Consider the following 25,430-nt stretch of genomic DNA (forward strand, 5'->3'; position numbering starts at 1 on the left):
AAATGACATGTACCCAAAGGATTATGTATGGAATACAACTCAACTAATTTTGTAGGAAATAAATTAATTGAAAAGCTAGATATATTTTAAAATTATTACATACATTTAAAATCTATTTAGTTAGTCCACTTTACGAATAGCTGCTTCTATTTAAGCAGCATATTTGATTACTTCTTAGATTTAATGGCACATTTGTAACCGGGACTAAACAGAAAGCAAGGAGTGTTGTTGACGACACTTTGGTGTTGTTTCATCTAATTTGTGAGTTGTCACAGCACAACACTGAATAATGTGAACGTCATTATGAGTATTGAAGCAAAAAATGTAAAAACGAATGATACCTTACTAAGTAAGCTGTTACTTTTATAATGCAGTTACCTTTAGTAGCTCAGTTTCTGAAAATTGTTTTTAATTATTGCTTCTGTGCATACATTACCCAAAATGCAACGTGATCACTGAAAGTGTTGTTTGAGATATAAATATGCTAGCACCAGCTACGTAGCACTAGCCTTAAGAAGAGACAAATTCAGTTCACTTATCAGACTTAAGCTTCCTCTGAAGACACAAAATGCCTGAGTAAATGACTTTACATCTGCAGCTCAAACAAAGACATTAATGCTCCTGTGAGGAACTTTTAAGTTTGTGTAAATTTCGGCGAAAGCTGTGAACATAGTAGCATGTCTTATCTCTTTGCTGAATTTGTCAAGTGGTGTATAAGAAGGTATTTATGATGGAAAATCTTGTCCTACATTTTTCCACAGTCAAAGCTGTTCTCCAGAGCAAAGATTCACAGCTTTGTTCCGGAGAATGTCAAAAAAAGACTGCTTGTTAGGTTTTCTATTATCACCTCATCTGACAGCCCATCCCGTCCCCAAGCAATTTAACCCATTCAATTATAATATAGAGATACAAATTCTTCATGCTGGTGGTTGCTGTTGTAGATCTTAAAAAAAGCATTTTTAGTTATCAGTCTGTGTCATAATCAACTATAATCTCCCAACAGGAGCTCTGAATACAGCTCACATCAGAAAAGAGAAGAAAATATGAGATGGTTGTGACTCCACGAGCTGTGCAGCGATGAAGTCCACACAGTGTTGATGGTGGAGAGCTGAAGAGCACTGTCTGAAGATTTGGATGGATGAGGTGTGGTGCAGGACTTTGCTGAGCTCAGGAGAAGGACCCACAGATGCTCGTAAGAGATGAACGAGTAGGAGGAGGAGGTTTGCATCAATCTGTCACTGACATGACAAAGGAGAGCAGAGAAGAGAGGAAGAGTTTAAGCAGGAATGACTGCTTCATAGAGGTTGTCGGGGGGGGAAAATAGTGATAACCTGCTTAAATATCTGGCCTTTGATGGTAAGTTAGAGATTGGTTTGCTTTAGCGCAGATTTTCCCCCCGTTCTTCTTCCTTGTCTCTTCGCCTGATTCTTTCCCTCTCCTCATTGTTTTCCTTTCTGCGTCTCTGCGTTCCCCCTTTCTCGCCTCTCCTCTAAGACTTTTCCCTATTTGACACCTTGCAGAGCGAGTCGAGCTTCCTTCTCATCTGAACAGCGAGATACTCATACCTGCTTTGCTCACATTCTCAGGTTTTCCATTAGCAGCTCCGTCTGGAGTCAAAAATGTATTTCTTGAGGAATGCATCCTGACCTTCTGTGATGTCAAGAAGCATGAACATCACAATAGAAAGCTCTGAGCTTTTGAAGGTTGATGCAACTTAAAGACTTTTCTCATTAAAATGATTTTGCAAAGATTAAATGACCTTCTACTACCTGCATCCAATTTGCAAATAAATGTCTCACTTGTTGCATGTTCACATAAGTTGAAAGAAAGCTAGTGCCGGAGTCCTTGGTGTGTCAGGGCCTTTACATATTCAGGAGTTTGCAAGAGTTCTAATTGCATTTTAAAACATGTATTTTCAATTATGAATGTATTTTTCTTTGATTGGATATTCCCTTAGACTGAGAAGCTTTTAATGAACATTTTTTATTTACACGAAATGTATATCTCAAGATAAACACTTTTCCTTTCCCACTGAAAGTAGAACTATATTGAACAGTCTGTGCACTAACTTTCTAGTTTTACTAAGTTTTAATGTAGATTTCCTTTAACTGTTTAGAGAAATTGCAAACAATTGAAGCAATGCATTCCTATCTATTATACTCTTGTATGTCTAAATATTGACGTAGTTCCAATAGACATCAACATAAACCCCCTACAGTGTGTGCTTGAAGTTATTTAGACCAAACAGTTTTTGAATGAGGCTTTAAACATGTTTGTTTCCGCTGCTTTAGACTTACGAGTATTTTGGAGCTGGCATCAAGAGAACGCTCAAAGAATTGCAACATTTGTACACTTCCACATTTACTTTGCATACCATACCATGCATCCATGTTCACTGCATCTGCTACACTGAGGAACTAACCAGAAATGGAAAAAGTGACAGAAACGGTAGAGAGCCATTCCTCTTAAAGCAATGAACATCTTGACTGTCTTGACCTCATTAACCGAAACTGTAAATCAGCATACAGGGTCTCCATGGACAGTGTATACCGCAGATCAATAGAGCACAATCTACTGCACTGACCTTTGACATGGAAATGGCCCAGAGATGATTTGGCTTGTGTTTCTTTAAAGCCTTTTATAACCAAAAAAGTATTCTCTTCAGTTTTAAAAGACTGTTGATTCTCCTTGAATTGTACACTTAGCATAGAAACTAACCACCCATGGAGGTTAGCAAAAAATAAAGTCTAATTTGAAGCAAGAAGGACCGATGACCGACCTAAATACTCACAATTACCTCTTAAAGCAACGAAAACACACATTTGGTTTAGTGTTGCTTCAGTAAAATGTTGGCTGTATTAATTATTGTATATTATACTATTATTAAATCTACTGAAATGTGATGTATATGAACGCTTTTCCCAACACAATGAATTCTTCATCTTGTTTCTCTTGGAGTACATCTCTATAATGAATTCAATGGATGTTCCCCACTTTATTGGCAATGCTTTAAGAACATCTCTTTCAACATCAGAGATAATCAATGTAAAACAATGAGGTGACAGGTCAAAGGTCAGCCAATCAATAAGAATTTTCTCAATCACTGATTCTTTGTGCTTTCCTTACTGAGCTCTATTTAACGAAGCAATAGAGCCATTAAACCGCCGTAAGTCTTTCTTTAAGGGCGCTTTTTCCTACCAGAAAGTGGAAGAGATTTCTGTTGAAAACCTAGTTTGTCTTGTTCATTACTGCAATTTCCTTCTCTCCTCATTGGGGAAATAACACGACTGCAGCTGAGTGCCCACAAAGTAGCAGTGAAGGCTGTAGAGAATTGATTTGATGAGGTTTGAATTGTGACTCGGTTGTTTACAAGCTGTTTGTTTTCACAGTAAAGAGGAGAGGAGTGATGTATCGGGAGCTGTCAGTTGTGACCTAAAAAAGCAGCTAAAAGTGCACATCAGGGGGAAAATAATCTAAACAGTTTACTCAATGGAAAAGCTTCTTATTTTAAAGTAATAAACAAAACAAATCCATCCGTTTTTTTAAATAATATAGACATTTTACATGCAGAATTACTAATATTTTAATCCATGGAAAACTCCATATAACCTTGTTTGCTTCTATATGAGTAGAAAATGTTTCCTTTTAAATGGAGAGTCAGTAGCTTTCTCCTAAAAAAAATAAAGACTTATGCAAAGGTAATTATGCCCAATCACTTATTGGCTGGCTGACAGCCGCCTCTACATCCTGAGGAGGCTGAGGTCCTTTAACATCTGCAGGATGATGCTGTTCTATGAGTCTGTGGTGGACAGTGCCATCCTGTTTAATGTGGCGTGCTGGGGCAGCAGACTGAGGGCGGCAGACTAATTCACAAGGCCAGCGACATAGTGGGGGTGAAGTTTGACTCTCTAACGACAGTGTCAGAAAGGGAGAATGCCCTCAAAGCTGCTTGGACCCATTATGTGCTCGTCAGGCACAAGAGCACATTCCCCCGAAGTACAACAGAGGGTCGCAGGAGGTCATTCCTACCTGTGGCCATCAAACTCTACAACTCCTCCCTTTAGGAGTCCCACACTCAGACACTGGACTCTTTAATTTAACAATGTGCACTCTGTACAGTGACATTGGGTAACAGTTGACTTTTGACATTGATCTGACACAGAAGGGAAGAAACTCCTGAGAGTAAATAGACATGGGGTAATCAAAAACAGATGAGACTAATGACACAGGTGAAGACTATGAGGAGGGCAATCAACACTGAAGGGAAACACACAGAGGCAGGAATAAAAGACAAGACACAAAGGACAACTAACAAAATCATGAAATACTGAAGACAAAGAGAACTCAAAAATCAACTTGCACATTTAATGTAATTAAGTAAACTGTGGGTCACAAAGTGCTTCATCAACAAAACACAACACACAGATAAAATATCAGAAACAAAAGAGGAGCTCATGATAAAATCCTCTCATGACCAGTTGTTTTCGGAAATAAAAACTGAGCTGCACCTCATCCTCTGTATGTGACGTATTCACCACATGCCCGAAGTGAAAACTTTGTCCTCGCTGGGAGGGATAATTTATCCCCTCGCCGTGACCTTTCACATGTCAGGGTTAAAAGGTTAATGCCACATCATAACTCAGTTCGGTCTGAGGCGCTGAAGGCACTCTGAAGGGGACAGAAGAGAAAGAGACGGGGAATAAACTAAGAGGGGGGGGGGGGGGCAGTACTGAGAGGCATGGATGAGAAGTTGTCGGGGTCAGGGGCTCTGCCTTAACCTCAATGGAATAAAGTATGAAAATAAAGATAGATTAACATACGAGTCATTTGAACAAATGGTGATGGTGAGAAGAGTGCCAGGTAATGATTAATAGAGATGTATGTGTCAGACTTTTAAAGCTACAGTAGGCAAGATTGTTTCACTATTTTATGTTTTTTACAAAAAGGACCATTGCAAATCACTAACAATATTAAATGTGTGTGTCTAATCTGTATTTGTGAGCAGTCGCCCATTTGTATTTATTTATTTTTAAAACTCACTTGTTTTGAATTAAACAACCAATCATTGTCAGCAAGCACGTATCTCACACACAAAGCCAATCACAACATCTCTGCATGAACTAGCATCTTCAAGCATCTACTTATGTTGCGTCAGCCGAGCAACCGCCAGTGTTGATAAATGGAGTCAAAGGATAAGTGCCACAAAATTGCAGTTCTTCCAGTGTCCACTCAAGGCTAGGTCGGAAAGCCTCTGAAGTCCCATTAACTCCCCTGTTAAAACGACGTCACAGTAAAGATAAACACATTCACAGCCCGGTTGATAAACGGTGAATATATATCTTACATCGGGCTTGAAGCGGTCTTGTTAAATTCTTGGTTTCATATCATGGAAATATTGTGCGATTTTTGGACTCTGCCGATATCCTGAGATGACTCCAACATACTTTAAGTTTACCTCATGATATGAAACTTTTAATGTTTAATATCCACGTTTAATGTTGACATCCAGCATTTTAACTCTATGTTTGAGTTAAAAAATGGGAATCAGAATTACAAGTCCACTTTATGCTGCGATCAAGTGAACATGTCTTGGGGTTTTCTTGTCAAAATGCTTCACTCAATCCCCTCACCTCCCTGTCAAGTGGCAAATCTAACCAGCTCACCTTTGCAGTTGCCTCATTGGCTGATAGATAAATCCTAAAAAAAATAATGCAATCCTTATTGTAACTAAAAATTCCACATATTACTTTACCAAAACCACATATCTCCAACCTTGTATCTGGGTTTCTGTGTAACTTAAGTGGCCATGATTTTAAATGAAGGAATTAGAGTAAACGGAGAAGTCCAGGAACTTGAGTTTCCCATGTGTATTTCTGGTCGATGCCCATCCTGATCTCTACAAGTGCATTCAAGACTTTTCAACAAATAGGTAGCTTTTGTTTGACATACAGAATTAGAAGATAAGACATTATTTACAACAAATACTGTACATCCAGATTAGGGTTCCTGAAATAACAGTGTTTGTGGGCAAGCGTGTGCATGAGGTTGTATGAACATGTCTGTCTGCTCTCATTAATTTTAGCTGGAGGCCTACTTGTGGCGAAGCGTTGTTTCTGACACTGATAAGAGTTTATCGGGTGAGAAGTCTGTTTGGGAGTCAAATGCTGCTGTTATAACCAGCTGTTTTTAACGCCTTGCTGTTTTGGCCTGAGGCTTCAGACACAAGAGAAAAGACAGAAAATAGGCCCTGCTGGAGAGACATAAAGAAAAAAAAGGTATGATAAGTGAGCAATGGGGGGTGGGGGGAGCAGAAAGCTGAACTCTACTATACAGTTTAAGTCCTGCTCAGCAGGGAACCAGGTGTCTGAGGATGTTGGAAGATTGTGCACACTGTTGTCAGTATTCTGTTGTCGCCTGCTGTGTTTCATGCAACCGTTAGCTCGGGACAGAAAGGACAAAAACTCATGGGCAAATTGTTGATTTGAATGAATTGGTATTTCTTTTTGAAAACTAGTCATTTATATTTTGACTTAATCCCACTATCTCCCCCTCTTGGTAAAGGAACACAAGCGGCTCACCTAGAGCGTGCCTGAGGAAGGGAAGCAGGCTTTGGTTGCCACGGCAACCAACAGGCAAGCGGCTAGACTTTGCATTTAGGTGGACCTCAGCAGAAAAGGATGCATGTGTGTATTCCCCCAAGGCTGGGCTTCCCATGGCCAAAGAAAAGACAATTAATCTTCATGTCCTTTGGAAATCTGAAAAAAATCAATTAGATACATTTTCTTTCCTGCAAAGGTGTATCTCAATTTGCTATGAATCAATGCCAGAAATGCACATAGGAAAACAAATGTCGTCGTAAAATGTAGATTTTATTTTGAAAAAAAAATACCAGTGCTAGGAAGAAGCAGCTTGTACATGTCATAAGGAAGATAAATTACAATATTTTATCCATGGGAGTTTGCATGATATATAGTCACTCATGCATGAGGTAATGACCCTAACATTGGCATTTTGTTTGTAATTTTCTAGACCAATATTGTTTATAGGCTATCCCAAATGGTTCCTGTGACATTTGCACAAGCATTTCACTGGCTTCCCTCTAAACCAACATCAATGGAGGGTAGGCATTTGATTTTTTTTCCTCTGGTCAGAAGTCGATATGAGCTTCCACCTGACTTTGTTCCATTTTTCTTATAATTCAATTAGTATATATCTGTTAAATATGTTTTACTTTATAAATAATTACCAGGAAGGATATGTGTACTGTACATAATTCAAAACAAAACCTCTTTTTTTTTTAATAATGAACTCTTTGAGCTCTTATTGACAAGAATGGCATTTTAAGTTTAAGTAAATTGTTAAGAATGAAGTTTGAAGGAAAAGAACATAAGGAAGAAACAAACTAATAAAACACAGCAAAAGATCAAAACTCATACTCAAAAGGTATGCATGGTTAAAAATATGGAAAGCAGTTGGGCAAGAAAAGTCAGATAACTTCATGGTTGATTTTAGCATGCAATGTGCATATGGAAAAAGGAATGGAAAGTCCAAAGGCATCTTAGGAGGAAGGATGAGGGCTAATGAAAGTAACCACAAACTTAAAGCTTGGAGCTTAGAGCATAGAGGATCTGGGGATGCAAGCTTACCAAAAAGGGGAACCAAGGAGAGGATTTTAACATACTGTATTTTAGAAATAAAGTATCATATAACATTGGAAAATTAGGTTTGGCTACAGCTATAAAAGGTAAATAGCTGTATCAAACTTACAATGTATAAAATGTTGCTGCTATGAGGGGTAAGGGATAACAATGAGATGTTCTACAGTTGCCACTGTTATTTTTAGAAATACTGAGGGATAACAACAAATAAGCACTTGTCATACTTATTGTTCTGGTTTAATTTTACATATTGTATAAAACAAGTTGCTAGCAATTTATGGTATCCCCCATCAACTGTTCTAAATCACACCTTCAGTGTAACACCAACCCAACCAACCCGTCCTCCCCTTAAGGTGTGAACAAACACCTCTGCTGATGTCATACCACCACTGCACATACCCAATGAAGAGTACAACTGGAGATATTTTCAGCTGTACTCTGCAACAAGAGCCCCAGCTGGCTGACAGCAAACACTGAGACACAATAAGCCAAATGGGAAATTACATTACAACAGCTAAGTTATGCAAATTCCAGGACTGGGATTTAGTATCCAATTCTGTTAGATTGGTCTCGTTTTTCAGGCTCCTAATATTGTGTCTGGTATTCTGCACATAGCTGTCACTATGCACTTGCACAACTCGTGCAAGGTCATCACATACATCGTAAAGAGAAATTCAAGTGAACATACTATTGGTCATCCATGACCCTAATGGCTTCAAATCAATTTAATTTCACCACAAAGACTTTCACACTGAGACAATGAATGATTGTGTTCCTTCTTTTTTTGAAAGGCTGAATAGATTACACTATAGCCTGTAAATAATGTTGCCTTTAGCTAAACATGGATGACAGTTGACGGATTTTGTGATACAAACACTTAAGGTCACTGACAAAGTCACTGAGTCATCTGACTCCGGGACAGTTGGAGTGCTGCCAGTCTTTTTTATTGTCTCTCTTGTTTCTCTGCATGTTTGGCGGCATGCTACATGTTTTAATACATCTCCTACAAGAAAGTGCTGGCCATATTTAAGGGGCACCTCACCCGATTAACACATAATTCTTTGTTTAAAAAAAAACATGTGACTGCTACCTTAGCATCAGCACCATATAACAGGGACGCTTAAAAGTCATTATTAGTCTTTAGATACCGTTTTGGTTTAATTACATGTCACCATGATTCCATTTTGTTGCATGCTGTAATAGAACCAGTTGAACCTTGTCAAGACTAAGGTGACTAAAGCAATAAAGATAGTGATTTAAATGTATGCAGACAATCATGCTGATTAAGAAGGATAAATGTTAATGGTTTGCTGATCCCAATCTTGGTGATTCCACCAACTAGTTGAAGGTTCTATCAATCCCAGAAGTATCTCATCATTCATGTTACATTTTTAGACATTTCCAACGAGAAACTGTGCACAATGGATAAATGGGCATATTGGTTATTTCATTACATTTCTTAGATAAAATTTTCATTGTTAAATTTAAACCTATTTTAGAAACCTGCTTTAAGCTATTAGCATAAATATAAGACGAAGGTAAAAGAGGATGTCATCAAATTAAAGTACAGAACACTGGAACAGTTAGTGGGCTTGTTTTTGCTTGAGCATCTTCCCTCATCATCACTTCTACAGAAGAAAGGACAGTATGGAGGAAAGACTGTGACATACGACCTTGGTTTGTGTTCACATCTTAATGTTTTATTCATGCGATTACGTCTAACCCTGGTAGTCATTAACGAGAGTTCTTAATTAGCAACCTGGAGATGTCGGAGAACAGTCCTGTGCTTCACAAAGTGCTGAGGCCAGCAAGAGGAAAGTCCCTGTACCCTTTTATTCTTTATATCAATACGATTCAGTACAGTATGTGGTCCTTTATCTAATGTTATCAGACTGACCTCAGCACACAGTTTGACTGCAGAACCACTGATAGGAATGTACAGTACAACATTTCAATCAGATATTTTCACTTATCAGCATAAGGGCTGTCAAGAAAAGGGACAGGCCTTAATCATGTCTGAGGTGTGTATGAGGAAAACTGCTATACCTGAACTGTTCTGTAAAAGTGTTAATTACTTTACCCAATTATGCACCAACTATGCTCAAATAAAATCCATTACATGTAATGGTGCTTTCATCTTCATACCATTTTTGCATACTTTATCCACTTTTACACTGAGTTCAAGCAAGATACGTCACCCATTTTATCATTTTGTTAGACAGAATGGTAGAGTCTGCCTTGAAGAAAAAAGCCAAGATAGAAACAGGGCAAGGTAAATGGGGACAAGTCTTGGAAGGATTATGATGAGTATCATTTAAGTGTACAACACACCCATAGTAAACATCCAACTCAATGAAGAAGAAGAATGTGGAACAACATCTGCATTAAATGTTAAAAGAGATTTGGGGGGGGGGTTTGCATGTTTTTACAATGAGAGACATTCTCTTAGGTGGTAACGCTGTTAACAAACTTCACACGTTCATTGCTGGTTTTTATTAGTGTGTGAAGTTTGGCATGTATCATCATGTTGTCATGGTGACCCCTGAGTAGTCTTCCTCTTATCTCTTTTTTTTTTTTCCCCTGGTGTGACATGACAGGTGTGAGGTTGCTAAAACTTGTTCTGAAGTCGTCACTATTCAGTGTAAATGTTGTTCACTGGCTGTTTGAGGGGAGGTGGTGCTACCATAAGGTGATTCTGGGCTCAAATTGTCAAACACGTTTTGGCTTTCCCCTGCTGATTTCTGTGTCGTTACGTATTTCAGACAGGCTGATCAAATATTTATAATCTGACAAATGACAACCATATTATCACTGTAACTGTATGTCTTTTTATGACTTCCTGTTGATCAAACTGTGAGGTCTGTGTATATTTGGCCAAACAGCCGAAGTACTGACTATATTACAGTAGCTGTAAGCTATTTCATAACCTTTGCACTGTCTGTGTGTGGGAGTTTATTTGGCAGCTCTGATCTCAGAACGCAGCCAGAAGTCCAAGTCCTTTATTTATATTGGTCCAGTATCTTCTTTTTCCCCTTCTGGCTTACTAAATGTACATTGATGAAGTCTACTTTAATTAGACAGCTCTGCAAAAAGCATTTTATGTCATTTAAGTCAACATTTTCCCCGACTGCCCTCTTGCTTCATACTTTGAATTCTAATGCATACTTTTTGATTTACCTTCAAAGCTTGTCAGAACACCTCTTTAGACATCCTACTTGTAGTCTGTGTATTTTTCTTCTTATTTTCTGTGCTTGTTTAATATTACAATGAAGTCTTCAAAATTCTTTCATCTGTTGCTCATCTGTCCAGGTAACCATATGAATGTGGTTAGTCTGCCCTGATTGACCCCACCTGTGTCTCATTATTCCCTGATTGTGTCTCCTCAATCTCTGTGTGTACTCCCTAGTGTGTTTTCCCAGTCAGTATCTTAATGTATGACCTTTATCTGCTCCACTGGATTTGTTTGCCTGTCTGTTTTGACTCTCTGTGTATGGAGCCAATAAACCTGTCCGACTGTAGGCTACTTTGAAAGAAAGACACTTTAAATGATTCAAATGCACCACTCCACAGGGGCAGAGGGTGCCTCTCTGAAAAAAAGTAACCTATTGAAATAAGCCGAAACCAAATATTAGTTACATAATAATAATAATAATACATTTTATTTAATGGCGCCTTTCAAGCCACCCAAGGTCGCCTTACAGTGGATAAAAACAATACATTAGGTTAAAACCAAACATAAAAACAAACAAAAGACAGGTGTAGTGTGGAGTGAACAGTTACAGTGAGTATGCCAGTTTAAACAGGTGGGTTTTGAGTTGGGATTTAAAGGTGGAGATGGACTCTGACTGTCGTATGTGGGGGGGGAGGGAGTTCCAAAGTCTGGGTGCCGAGCAGCTGAAGGCTCGGGCACCCATGGTACTGAGGCGTGGTGTGGGGATGACTAGCAGTCCAGCAGAGGTTGAGCGGAGGGTGCGTGAGGGGCTGTAGTGATGGAGGAGGTCGCAGAGGTAAGTGGGGGCTAGCTGGTGAGGAACTTTGTAAGTGAGGAGGAGGTTTTTATAGTTGATGCGAAATTGTACAGGGAGCCAGTGAAGTTGAATGCGAATGGGGGTGATATGATCAGATGATGTGGTGCGAGTAATGATCCGGGCGGCAGAGTTCTGGATGAGTTGCAGTCTGTTGATGAGTTTGGCGGGGAGTCCAGTGAGGAGGGCATTGCAATAGTCGATGCGGGAAGTGACAAATGAGTGAACTAGGATTTCGGTGCTGGACTGGGACAGTGATGGGCGGAGTCTAGAAATGTTACGGAGGTGGAAGAGGGCAGTCCGGGTGATGTTTCTAATGTGGGGAGCAAATGAGAGGGTGCTGTCCAGAATGACGCCGAGGCTTTTGACTTGGGGGGAGAAGGGTACAGGGAAACCGTTGATGATGATGGGTGGTACTGGGGTGTGTTGTGAGTTGGTGAGGGTGGGTTTGGAACCGATGAGCAGGGCCTCGGTTTTGTTGCCGTTGAGTTTTAGGAAGTTCCTGCTCATCCAGTTCCGAATGTCTTCCATGCAGGTGATGAGGGAGGTGGGAGGGGTGGTGGCAGTGGGTTTGGAGGAGATGTAGACCTGTGTGTCGTCGGCGTAACAGTGAAAGTGGATCCCATGATGGCGGAGGATTGTGCCCAGAGGGAGGAGGTAGATGATGAAGAGTAATGGACCCAAGACTGACCCCTGGGGAACACCCAGTGAAACACCCGAACACCCAGACTTGTGGTCCCTTATTTGCACAAATTGTTGGCGGTCAGTGAGGTATGATGTGAACCAGCGGAGTGCAGCACCAGTGATCCCAATGCCAGCCAGGCGGTCCAGGAGTAATGTGTGGGAAATAGTGTCGAATGCTGCGCTGAGGTCGAGGAGGATGAGTATGGTCAGAAGTCCGGAGTCAGCTGCACAGAGGAGGTCATTGGTGATTTTGACTAGGGCCGTTTCAGTGCTGTGTTTTGGATTTATAATATATTTTCTAGCCTTTCATTTCTTACACCATCAAATGTTAAATGTTGATTAATAACAACGCCTGCAGCACAGGTGAGTACACGGGTCTGTGGGAAGTGGAGTGTCGGGGGTATGGGCTAAGACGGATTTGGATTCAGATCTTTATTCTCAAACAATGCCTCAATCAGATATTTACTTCCCTTCATCAGTTTTCATAATTATTTGAATTTGAATTTGTGCGCGTGTGTGTGTTTCTGTGCGTCTTCTGGAAAATGCAGATACAGTTAATTTGGTATTTAAACATTTGGAAGTTTGGCCTGCAAAAGTAAAATGCATATTTGATGTGACCATTGAGAGTTCAGTCAAACATCTGCAAAAATCTGATTACAAATATGATCCATAAAAGTTTCGAAAGTGTTAGACATCCAACACTGAATAAACCTCCGATTAGGTCTCTCAGAGGAGACAGAAGAACCAAAATCGGATTGAAAACTGTAAATTTTTCCACTCGTGAATAACAAACAGTCAGCCTTTCATAGCAATGTTGACTGACCCCTTATTTGTTCTCAAAGACAAGAATCACTACATGATTTCTTTATTGTTTGAGCTCTGGATAATTATTGAACTTAACTCCCCTCTGGCGATGCTCAACAACCTTTCGACTATAATAATGAACGACCAGCAAAATGATCAACTGCAGACAAGTCTTAACACCCGTCAGTCAGCCAGTAATCACCCATGCTCGTCAATATTCTGCCTGCGGACGACACTAATGCCGGGTGTAAACATGCGAACAGCTGCTGTGTGACTTTCCCAATGATAAGTTCACAGATTTATTGGCTTATTTGGAATACATATTAAAAGAAAACCACGCATAATTTAAAGCCCAAATCAGAAGCATTTATAGAACTACGAAATTACAACTTTCTGCAGTGTAAATGTATTTACTCTACTGACATTTGTTCTCCCTTTCAGCCTGGAAATATAGCTGGTGTGTTGAAATAACCTAGATGGATTGCCAGTTGACTCTTACCGTTTACTTTACCAGTGCTCTCCAGGGTCGGACATTTTCTCACAGATGGACCATGATGTAAATCTAAATATGTTAGGTTGATACTAACACATTCTGGAAAATGCCATTAAATGGCTAACAAAATTAGCATTGTGATTTATTATTATTTTTTGTTTGCCCCTGTTCAAATAAATAAATAAACAGTGTACAATATACATTAACCTCAAAAAGGAGAGATGCATTGTAAAAGGTTGTAGCACTTGTGCTAATTTCCACCTGCAGTCCCTGGGCAGGCTGTTGTTAACATACAAAGTATGTACACTCCAAAGCATTACATTGCATTTAAAACTAGACAATTGCTGCAGAAATTGTGAGGGTGGTTGCCGTGTGTGTGTCTGTGTATGCGTTTGTGTGTGAGACTGCAGTAAGAGTGTTTAACTGTAGTCAGCTAACAGCTAAAGGCCGGAAACACCACACATGATGAGAGATCGGGCCAAAACAATCCTGGATTGTGGGAGGAGTAGCGCGGCCCGTTTTGAGGATATAATAAGCGGAATAATAACTAGAAAATTTGCATTTCCCTGCGGAAAATGCGTGTGAATGCTTCCTGCTGAAATGTTGCGGAAACACTGCTGAATGAAGAAAAATCAGCAGAAAAAGAGGAAAATTAGCAGAAGATGAAGAAAAAGTGGAACAAGTAGAAGAAGAGGAAATAGCAGAAGAAAAGTGGAAGAAGAGGAAATAGCAGAAGAAAAGTGGAAGAAGAGGAAATAGCAGAAGAAAAGGGGAAGAAGAGGAAATAGCAGAAGAAAAGTGGAAGAAGAAAAACAGTAGTAAAAGGAGAAAAGGAAGTAGAAGAAAGTGAAAGTATCTGTACAAGAACAAGAAATAGTGATAGAATAAAATGTAGTAAAAGAAGTGGAAGCAGAAAAAGAAGTAAAAGCAGAAGAACAAGAGGTAGAAGAAGAGGAAATAGCAGAAGAAAAGTGGAAGAAGAAAAACAGTAGTAAAAGGAAGTAGAAGAAATTGAAAGTATCTGTACAAGAACAGGACACATCAGACATGTCACTCGCAGGAGCTGGGGATCGAACCCTCAACCTTCCGATTGAGGGGCGACGACTCTACCAACTGAACCACAGCCTCCAACCATGAAAAATAGCATTTACAGTATAAAGTTCAATGCATGTGTGTGCGTGTGTGGAGGGGAGGGTGTTTGTGTGTAAGTGCAATCAAGAGCAACTGCATTCAGCTGGCAGCTTCGACTGAGAAAATGGGGGAACATCTCCCTATTCAGTGCTCATTTTAAGGGGTAAAATGAAGAGTTCGCGGCTGAATGATGATTTTATGAGCACGAGCAGAGATAGCTGAACGCGTTGATGTAATTTTTATGTCTGGCATCCAAGAAATGTTGGAACTACAGCGATTTAAAAACGTAGTCAATTTTTCTTTCATTTGACATTTTTCGTTTCTTTTAACATTATCGCAGATGGAGAGTTTTTTGGACCACCTGCCGCTTTGAAGGTCACAGTGTCCAAACCGTAGCTCCGTTTGTCCTGAAATCTTAATGTGAGCGAGAGGACAAGTTTTCCTACGTTTTGAGGGTAAATTTAGTCATGTGGTGTGAAAATTGTGGTCGCTAGAGCAATTTGTTCGGGAGATTTTGAAATAATCTCACAACTCTGCCGCACTCTTGCGATGATGTCACGCACTCTAGCTCTGAACATTCCACCACATACACACCCATTCAAAAACGTGGAAGACAGCAAAAAACATCACAAAACAGTTGGAAGTATAGTTTAAAAAGTATAAAAGATAGCAAAACAATGTAAATGTAGTAAAAGTAGTGGAGAAACGTGTGAACGTTTTAAAGTAAAAATGAAGTCTCTACGTGGAACACAGCAAAAGTTATAAGGCTGAGAAAAAGGTGGAACAGTGGAAAAAAATCCCATTCATTTCAATGGGGAAAAAATTTGTGAAAATTTGTGGAAAAAGTGAAATAACTTAAAAAGTAAAAGTAGTAAAAACGTGAAAAGTCATAGCCATCATGAGCAGAAAAAGCTGAACAGTATGATAGTTGAACGGTGAAAGTAGCACAAACGGTGCAAAAGTAGAAGAGCGGCAAAAAACGTACGGAAGTAGAAGAATCGGAACTAGACAATTTGCATTTCCCTGCGGAAAATGCGTGTGAATGCTTCCTGCTGAAATGTTGCGGAAACACTGCTGAATGAAGAAGAATTAGCAGAAGATGAAGAAAAACTGGAAGAAGAGGAAATAGCAGAAGACAAATAGAAGACAAAGAGTAAAAGTAGAACGAGAAGCTGAATAAGTTAAATTATCTGTAGAAGAACAAGAAATAGTAATGGAAGAAGAAGATGTAGTAAAAGCAGGAACACAAGAAGCAGAAGAAGAGGAAATAGCAGAAAAAGACAGAAGCAAAACTCAAACAAGAAGCAGAAGAAGTTATCTGCAGAAGAACAAGAAATAGTAATGGAAGAAGAAGATGTAACAAAAGCAGAAAACAAGAAGCAGAAGAGGAAATAGCAGAAAAAGACAGCAGCAAAACTAAAACAAGAAGCAGAAGAAGTAAAAGTATCTGCAGAAGAAGAAGAAATAGTAATGGAAGAAGAAGATGTAGCAAAAGCAGAAATACGAGAAGGAGAAGAAGAGGAAATAGCAGAAAAAGACAGTAGCAAAACTAAAACAAGAAGCAGAAGAAGTAAAAGTATCTGCAGAAGAACAAGAAATAGTAATAGAAGATGTTGCAAAAGCAGAAATACAAAAAGCAGAAGAAGGGGAAATAGCAGAAAAAGACTGTGGCAAAACTAAAACAAGAAGCAAAAGTATCTGCAGAAGAACATTGGACATGTTGCTCGCAGGAGCTGGGGATTGAACCCTCAACCTTCCGATCAAGGGGCGACGACTCTACCAACTGAGCCACAGCCACCAATCATGAAGAAAAGCATTTACAGTATAAAGTTCAATGCATGTGTGTGCGTGTGTGGAGGGGAGGGTGTTTGTGTGTGTAAGTGCAATCAAGAGCAACTGCATTCAGCTGGCAGCTTCGACTGAGAAAATGGGGGAACATCTCCCTATTCAGTGCTCATTTTAAGGGGTAAAATGTTTTTGAGGGTAAATTTAGTCATGTGGTGTGAAAATTGTGGTCGCTAGAGCAATTTGTTCGCGAGATTTTGAAATAATCTCACATCTCTGCCGCACTCTAAGCGATGATGTCACGCACTCTAGCTCTGAACATTCCACCACATAGACACCCATTCAAAAAGGGAGAAAACTGTAAAAAACATCACCAAACATTTGGAGGTATAGTTTAAAAAGTATAAAAGATAGCAAAACAATGTAAATGTAGCAAAAGTAGCAGAAGAACGTGTGAACGTTTTAAAGCAAAAAGGAAGTCTCTACGTTGAACAGAGCAAAAGTTATGAGGCTGAGAAGAAGGTTGAAAAGCTGAAACGTTTCCCATTCATTTCAATGGGGCAGAATTTTCTGGAAAAAGTGAAATAACTTAAAAAGTAAAAGTAGTAAAAACGCGAAAAGTCATAGCCATAATGAGCAGAAAAAGCTGAACAGTATGATAGTTGAACGGTGAAAGTAGCAGAAACGGTTGAAGAGCAGAAGCGAAGCAAAAAACGCACGGAAGTGGAATAATAATAATAAAGATTTGGATAACAATAGTGTGAATGCTTGAAGCATTCACACTAATAATAAAGAACTGGATAACAATAGTGTGAATGCTTTCAAGCATTCACACTAATAATATTAACAATTGTAGTAGTGTGGTTTGCCTTTCAGGCAACCACCCTAAATATCGACAATAGCAGTAGTGTGGTTTGCCTTTCAGGCAACCACCCTAACAATTGTAGTAGTGTGGTTTGCCTTTCAGGCAACCACCCTAACTATCTCATACACACTAATTACATTTCTGGATAAAAGGTGGTACTATCTATCACGAAAAGAGGTACTAACTATCACATACACAAAAGATTAAGGAAACAATCTTTTTGACTGAAAATACCCTACAAACAAACTTACTTAAAGGCAAATGTTTCCTAAATGCTGTGGAGACAAACTTTAAAAAACTGCCAAATTTTGCACGTGTAGCCTACTTTGAATACTAATTTAATAAATGTTATTCAGAGAGGGTGCCGTTTATTTTGTATAATTAAGTTTTCAAAGACATCCCACTCTGCTTGACTTGTGGTCATATTTGGAAGTAAAAGAACAACAACAATAGAATAAGAATTTGTTGTTGTTTTTTGTTGGTCTAATTAAAATAAAATATGATCGTTATCAGTTACAATCTCACTGCCTTAACAACTAAGCTTGTCTGCAGAAGACATTGATGGTTCATCTGGACACAGCGTGATGGAATAAAATCTTTGTTTTGGGGCATTTCGTGAGCCATTGTTGAAAGCTTGATTCTTTTCTGAACAAAAATAAAGTATCCAACTGTTGTTGAATAACATGATGCTGTGGGTTTTGTTTCCTCCTGTCTTTCTCAATAGTTTGACTCACCAGTCACATTACAATCTTCTGTGCTCTTGTGTGACTCATCCCATCTCTGCAGCAGAATGAGTTTCATCCATCTGTTCAGAAATGCCAGCCGAGTGTCAGACTGCCAGCAGCTGCATCAGTCTGCAGAGAAGAATGAGACATCTATAGCTTCTGTTCTTTTTTTATTTTTGACCGGAAGTAATAGATCAAAAACAAACACTGGACATCTAGGAAGCCAATCACAACCATTGGTACCACAATACCAGGACAAAGGACAAAGGGGCAGAAAGCAAGCTTGCATAATAAGTATTCAAAGAGAATAGCAGACTGATTTGTACTGAAAGATGAATTCATTAGCATCCAAAAGGGTTTCTCGACGTGACTGTGAGTCACTTTGGGAGTGTCCTCAGGTAAATCGCTTTCTTATTGTTTAAAGATGAACTTGGCCAAGGTGAGAGGGAGCCCCAGCTCAGGGACGCATCCTAAACATTTTAACAGCTCGGCACGCACAGAAGACTTCTAATGAGGAGGGAGACTGCTGAGTCATTGCTTCTCGTAGTCTGTGTCACTTTGCCTGGCTTCCAGCTCAGTTTCTTCCTCTGCAGCATTTCATGATGTGGCAGAGATATATTTTTTTCCTAATTGTTTTGGCTGTCAGTATTGTTCGGTTAGTATTTGGCACAATGTGTGTTTATTGATTTTTGGAAAATTGATTCTTTGGTTTGGCCATTTCAAGAAACGTTTTGTTTGTAATCTTATATTCCAAGAAATCTGTGAAAGTCAAGTCAGGTTTATTTGTGTGGCAGGTTTAAAAAAGTGCAGCTGACCAACGTGCTTTTCAGACAATGCATTAAAACGTGCATAAAATGAAGGAGAACAATTATAAGAATCCTGTATATACACGTGCACATATACATACATGTACACACACACATAACACAAAAAATAGTTTGAGTATTTGTGTTTGGTCGATTATTTTTTTTTGAAACAAGGCTTCTTGGCAATACATATTTTACCATTGGAAAGTATGTTTATTTCCCACAATGTACATTTGGCAATCAGTAGATTTTGTAGTGGAATTTGCTAGTTGAAGAAGCAAAAGAATTATATGATACACACATGTGCCACGCTTGTTTGTTCTGTTTGTTACTTGTAGTTTGGCTTATGATGGTTGTTTGTTTGATTGAGTTTCATTGATTAACTTGATGTTGCTTTGTTAAATAAATTCTATTATATTTTACAAAGTCGTTGTTTGTGATCACTGTGAATTTGCTTTGTGACTTAGGCTGGGTGAAAGGGCTTTGTGTTCGGATTTCACACCTTCAATTAAATACAGATTATTAATTATTAATGATATTGGTATTTAATTAAATAATTTGAGACTGATATTGGTAATATTTTGGTTGTTCCCTGTTTACAGGGTGGTGCCCCGAGGTTTATTAAACGCAGTTTAATAACAATTATTGATTTAGATTAATAATTAAATAAACTTAATTATTAATTTATTTTGACAATCAAATTTTACTTCATAAAACCCAACATAGCAGTTGGTCAGGTATTCGCTCCTGAAAATTCCCAACACAGTCGCTTGTATCTTGTTCTTTTCGGTCATGACCCAAAGCTCATGACCGTATGTGAAGGTATGAACGAAGATCGACTGGTAAATCGAGAGCCTCGCCTTTCAGCTCAGCTCATACATCACCACAACGGACCGATACAACGACCGCATGACTGCAGGCGCTGCACCGATCTGTCTGTCGATCTCCCTCTCTATCCTCCCCCCACTCCTGAACAAGACCCCGATATACTTAAACTCCTCCACCTGGGGCAAGGACTCCCCACCGACCCGGAAAGGGCAAGTCACCTTTTCCAGTCGGTGTATGTATGAGCATGTAAAAAGTCGGACAGATAGAATTCCTCGTTGGGAAGATCGTTCTTTGTAATGAACACTGTACAGCACCTGCAACGGCATCTGTCAATGTAAGGACCATGTTACCAATGGCAAAACGAGGAGCAGACAATAAAAGGTAGATTCCTCCACCACGCTCTCAATCAATATTGCAATAACAAAAGATGACATCTAGGCTAGTCGGGAATCATGAATCATGGGGTTTCTCTATGCTACATGATGATTAATGTGAGGAAAACATGTTGAAATATGGATTAAATTAAAATGAAATAATCCATTATTTAAACACAATAAAAAGGATGTTCTGTAAACAAGCATTAATGAGGTGAATGCCTGCTAGACATCCCTTCCCCCAGCAGAGTATAGAGGTCCCCTCTTAGACATGTAGATGTCAATCAAGCCGGCAAGTCCCCTCTTAAAAAAAAAAAAAAAAAAAAAAAAAAAAAACTTTGAAATAATATTGTGGTTAAAGACATCATAAGTAAATGTGGTTTTACTTTTTGGTATTTTTAAAATGATCAGAAAGACAAGGCCACACTCGTAAAGTTTAGAATGATAGTCCCCCTTATAGTAATCTGTTTGTGGGTGTGTGTGTGTGTGTGTCTGCGGTGAATGCAGTGATACAGAATTAATGACAGGCGTTTATCTACCTAGAATGAACCATGTCCATCGCCCTCCCCTCAGCCTGCAGCTCACCAACAATGTGTGAGCGTTTGTGTGTCTATATGTAAGTGTTTGTGTAATTAAAGTTTTCTTTTTTTGTACTCTATTGTCAAACAATGGTGTGACAGTGTTAGATAATGGATAGCTTCATGACTTAAATAAAAATAAGTGTCTTCTAGATCTTGTACACTTGTTTGTGTGGTGGTTTATGATCTGTGTTTTGTTGTGATAATGATCCAAAGTCCTCTTGGGGCTACAGACAAGACATTTGTCTTTAACCTGAAGCAACAGCATCTGCAGTCTCAAAAAAAAAAAGTTGTTCTCATATTGAATATCCCAGGGACTAAGCAAAAGATTTGCCCAAAAGCAGTAAAAAATGAATAACATGCAAATCATAGATATTAATTCATTACATGCAGAGCTTTTTAGGATGAGAAAAAAAACATATTTTAGCAGTGAAGGGGTGGGGGATGTCTGAAGCCATGAGGAGGGGTGCACCTTGGACTGGTTTCCAGTCAATCACATGGGTAAAGAGAATACCAGTTGACACCTTTTTTGCAGTGATGCCTAATGGGATAGAAATGAGTTTTTCCCCAAATGAATTCGTAGCCACTTGTTTAAATATATGCGATGAGCATGCTATTTGCTTTGAAGTTTAAGTAGGGTGCATTTAACCCCCTGCATGTGTTTGGTTAATTAGACTACATTTGCACAGGTTAAGGGGGCTAAAAGCTGCACACTGTGTATCAGGCCCTGATGGTGGAAGAACAATGCTACACATTAAGACACAGAACGTAAGCACACTGTGTTAGTAATACGAGTTTTGAAACAGAGCTAAAGACTGATCAGATAGCAATGGATAATGATACACACTTCATGGTGATATCAGTTGTCAGATCTATCCTTTCTATTACACAGTCTTAACACACCAGCAAAGAAAGCTAAGTGGTAGCGCTGAGACACAAATAGTTATCATTAAATGTAAAAATCACATTGAATTTCCTTGTAAAGGAAACAAAGTAATTCATATGCACGTACTCTGAGCCCAGATAGAAGCGCTTGCTCAGTACAGAAGTATTTATCTCTCTGGCCTGCAGACAGTCATATTGATTACAGTTTGGATGAAATGGATTCCCTCATTACTGGGCTATTGACAGCAGTACCAGGACATTACATTAACAACTGCTAATGCTTGTGTTCCCATCCATCTTGTAATGCATTTATCTGTGTTGTTAAAAACACATTGATGTCAGAGATGCTATAGAACTTGCCAAAAGGAACAAATAGGTGCTTGTGTGCCAGGTTGTAGAGCTATTGGGTCAGCACAATATAAGCACTCTGAGGATCACTGAGCTGTCGAGGCCCTTTTTTCTCTCTCACTTTCAGACTGCAGACATAGAGTCACTCAGAATGGTGAGAGGTGTCATTGATCAATTTAAATGCCGTAAAATGTCTGACTTCAGTAAACTGTGTTCCCTCTGTACAATGTAAAACTTAAATGATATCTATTTTCAACTGACACAGCATCTGGGGGGGGGGGGGGGGGGGGGTAGTGAATTGAAGGTCCTGATTGGTCAAATGAGGTGTCATGGTTAGTTAAACTGTCTGGGGACTCACGACAGTCTTGGGACTGTGATCAGTTCATGCGAGTCTGATAAAAGCCACGTTTAAAAAGTAGAGTGAACAGTTCACTGTTTGTTCTTGTTTCCAGCAGGATGGCCATGTTGTTGAGTTTCAAGCGTCAAACTCAATGAAGTTCTCCCTATCCATGTCGCCTAGCATTATTTATTAGGATTTACAATTGTCATACATTTGTATGTCATATTGTAGCTTCACAAAGCATACATGTTGAAACTGAAATGACATTGAAAATGTAACAAAAATGTAAATCAGCTTCAACGTTTCCGAGATTTCTCAGTTCCTATTAGAGTCCTAATATGCCATAAATGTATGAGCTGTTTTCTAATGCAGGAAAGGATTATTAGTTTTCTAGAAATGGAGAAATATTAAAGTGACACACACACACTTTTAGATGCTGACATTGTAAACAAACAGCCACCAGCAATGTACTGATATTGATTGCTTACAGCAGACTCAGTTGCAGTGATGAGTCATTCAGGAGTCAAACCAGGGTGGGAACCCAACATTAATCCACCAGAGCAACAATTCCCAAGTCTATCAGTTTGAAATGGGATTGTACGGCTATGGTGGAGGGAGAAACCGGGATTGTGTGGAGCTGAAGCTGCACCCCCACTGGCCTTCAGTCAGTCTGTTTAAATAGCAGGGAGGCTGAGCCCATCCATCACCATGGGAATCTCATTTCCACCATGTGTCCAATGTAAATGAACAGCGCTTCCAATCAGGGGGCTGTTGTTTTGCCAATAGTGGCAGAGGAGCAGGAGAATGTTAGCTCATCCGTCTTGGCTTTGAGTAAACAAAGCGCTGCTCTGATGAGGGGCTCAATTCACATTTGCATAGTTGAGCTGAGATCTCAGTCACTGTATGCCATTTCGTTTTTTTTGTATGAAAACAATACAGCAGTTTTTCTTCTTGTGCATCTCAAACATTTAGAAACGGAGCGACTGAAGGGTGAAAGTTGAAAGAAGATGGATGTATTACACTGGTGTAGCCCTGCACCAGGAAACCCCAAGAAGAACCATTGGAACTGGAACGCTCTAAAACAAAGCTTTTTTTCCCAAACCTAACGAGTTTTTAGCAACATTATGCAAGGTTATATATTTGTGAACTTTAAAAAAAGACCTGCAGGTTACCTACAGATCACATATTCAAATGGACATTTTGAGAGCAGAAATAAACATGCACGGCCTTGTAAAGAAAATAGTTGTAGTCTGAAAAATATTATCAGCACACACCGAACAGGGGTGAACTTCTTTTTATAACTTACCTATTTAGATTTGATGAAGGATATGAGTAATGCATCATTTCAGTAGGGAAATGACAGATCTGACTGCAAGTGGCTGTGTGTTGGCTGTTAGTCAGGAGGCTTCAGGCCCAAGTCGTCACTGCAGCTCTTTGGCTGTCTTTATGTTTACCGGAAGTTTGAAAGAGTCAGCATTTCAAAAATGGCAACTGAACAGGCCTTTAGAAATCAAGGTGAAAACAACTCACGCTTCCTCCATGTTTATTTAGTACAATGCTTAAATCCCCATGTGTTGTTTCTCTACCATTCGTTTAAAAGTCTGTTGACATTTTATCATATATAACAGCATGCAAAATCAGGTATTTTGTTAGATATTAGCCTAAATGTCTCTGATGCGATAGAGTAAAATTCAGCAGATAGCTTAAGCAGATAAGTGAAACTGGTGGGAAGCTATCCCTGTGTTTGGAGCGTGCAGCATGTGTTTAGAATCATTTCCATGACCTGCAGGTTTCATTTGCACTGACTTTCTTGAGAACAATAGGGGACTTACTTCTCTCTGCATCTCTCTCTCTCTCTCTTTCCTCATCATGCTCCCAATGCTGCAGAGCAGCGTCACAGATTGTGATCTGATTCCTTAAACACCGTCCTGCTCATATATCCTCTCACACACACACACAGAGTTTAAAGTGTTGCTGCTGAGGGATCTAGACTGGAGAATTGCAAGACAGTGGCGGCCCCGGCTGACACTGAAGGATGAGAAAGCAATAAAGCCACTGAGACACTTTTTCATTCTCTCTCTCTCTCCGTCTGTCTCTCACACAGATACACAACACGTAACTATATTGGATTTTTGTCTCAGCCTTTTGCCCACTCGTGCACAATACTAGCAAACTCTTAAAGGGTTACCATGATTCTCTGAAGTATTTTAGCGATGGAAGAGATGGTAACAGATATATATTAAGTAAGTAAGAAGAGAAAAAACTAAGCTTCAGTCTTCCTTGCAGGTTAACATCCACACTAAATGTGGTTACATAATGCTCTGGTTGATATGCCAGTTTAACCTGACACAGTTAACTAATATCTCCAACCTTATAGATTAAAACATTGCCTAAACTGCATCAGGTTGCCAGTCTTTCATGTACTGTCGTTTACTTCAGGGTCATAGAGCAGCATTAGGTAGTAGTCACTGATCGGAGCTCGAGCCCCAACTTGTGATGGCTACAAGCTCTGGTGTGCTTGGTAGTTTGAAAGCAAACCCAACCAAATGAAAAATTCAACAGTCTTGCAACTTAACCGCCCATCAGCAAAAGTGACCTTGGTTGTTAAAATAATTTATTTTTAATGGTGCAGGGAAGTTTTTTGTACAGTACACTACATGCAGGACAAAAAGTGCAGGGTATCCATATTTTGAAGTGCAAAAGCTCAGTGTCAGAAAGAGAGAGTCCCTCCTGTGGCAGAAGCAGATGAGCTTGCAGGAGATTGTTTGTTTTGTCTGATTTATTTCTGCCTTGATCCAACACAGCAAGAAAAAAAAAAAAAACATTATACCCTGCACTTGAGGATTGAAAACAGAACATCATTCATTGTTGTAGAGTGTATTTCACCATGAAGAGTTTTAATCATTTTTAATTACATAACTAGTATAATTTTTACTGACAAATGTCATGTGGGATTACAACTCACACCACGATTGGCATTAATAGTACAAATAAGATATGCATGTTACAGGTTAGGAAGAACCAGCTTACATTTTAATATAGTCAGACTCTTGATTTCACAACCAGTTACAGTACACATGTCCCTATGTCCCAGTGTGTGA

The 25,430-nt window shown here is 39.3% G+C and overlaps 1 long non-coding RNA gene across 1 annotated transcript in view; it reads right to left on the reverse strand.

Annotated features, from left to right (window-relative positions):
* Window positions 1–616: 616 nt before the first annotated feature.
* Window positions 617–25,430, reverse strand: part of LOC306836294 — a 31,491-nt gene continuing 6,677 nt past the window's right edge. Inside the window, exons 2-3 of the long non-coding RNA XR_013780757.1 lie at window positions 18,180–18,299; window positions 617–1,238 (exon numbers count right to left, since the gene is read on the reverse strand). This is a non-coding gene — a long non-coding RNA (uncharacterized lncRNA). The remainder of the gene's footprint in view (window positions 1,239–18,179; window positions 18,300–25,430) is intronic.

The sequence above is a fragment of the Symphodus melops genome (assembly GCF_947650265.1).
Source record: "Symphodus melops genome assembly, chromosome: 15".
Taxonomy (NCBI): domain Eukaryota; kingdom Metazoa; phylum Chordata; class Actinopteri; order Labriformes; family Labridae; genus Symphodus; species Symphodus melops.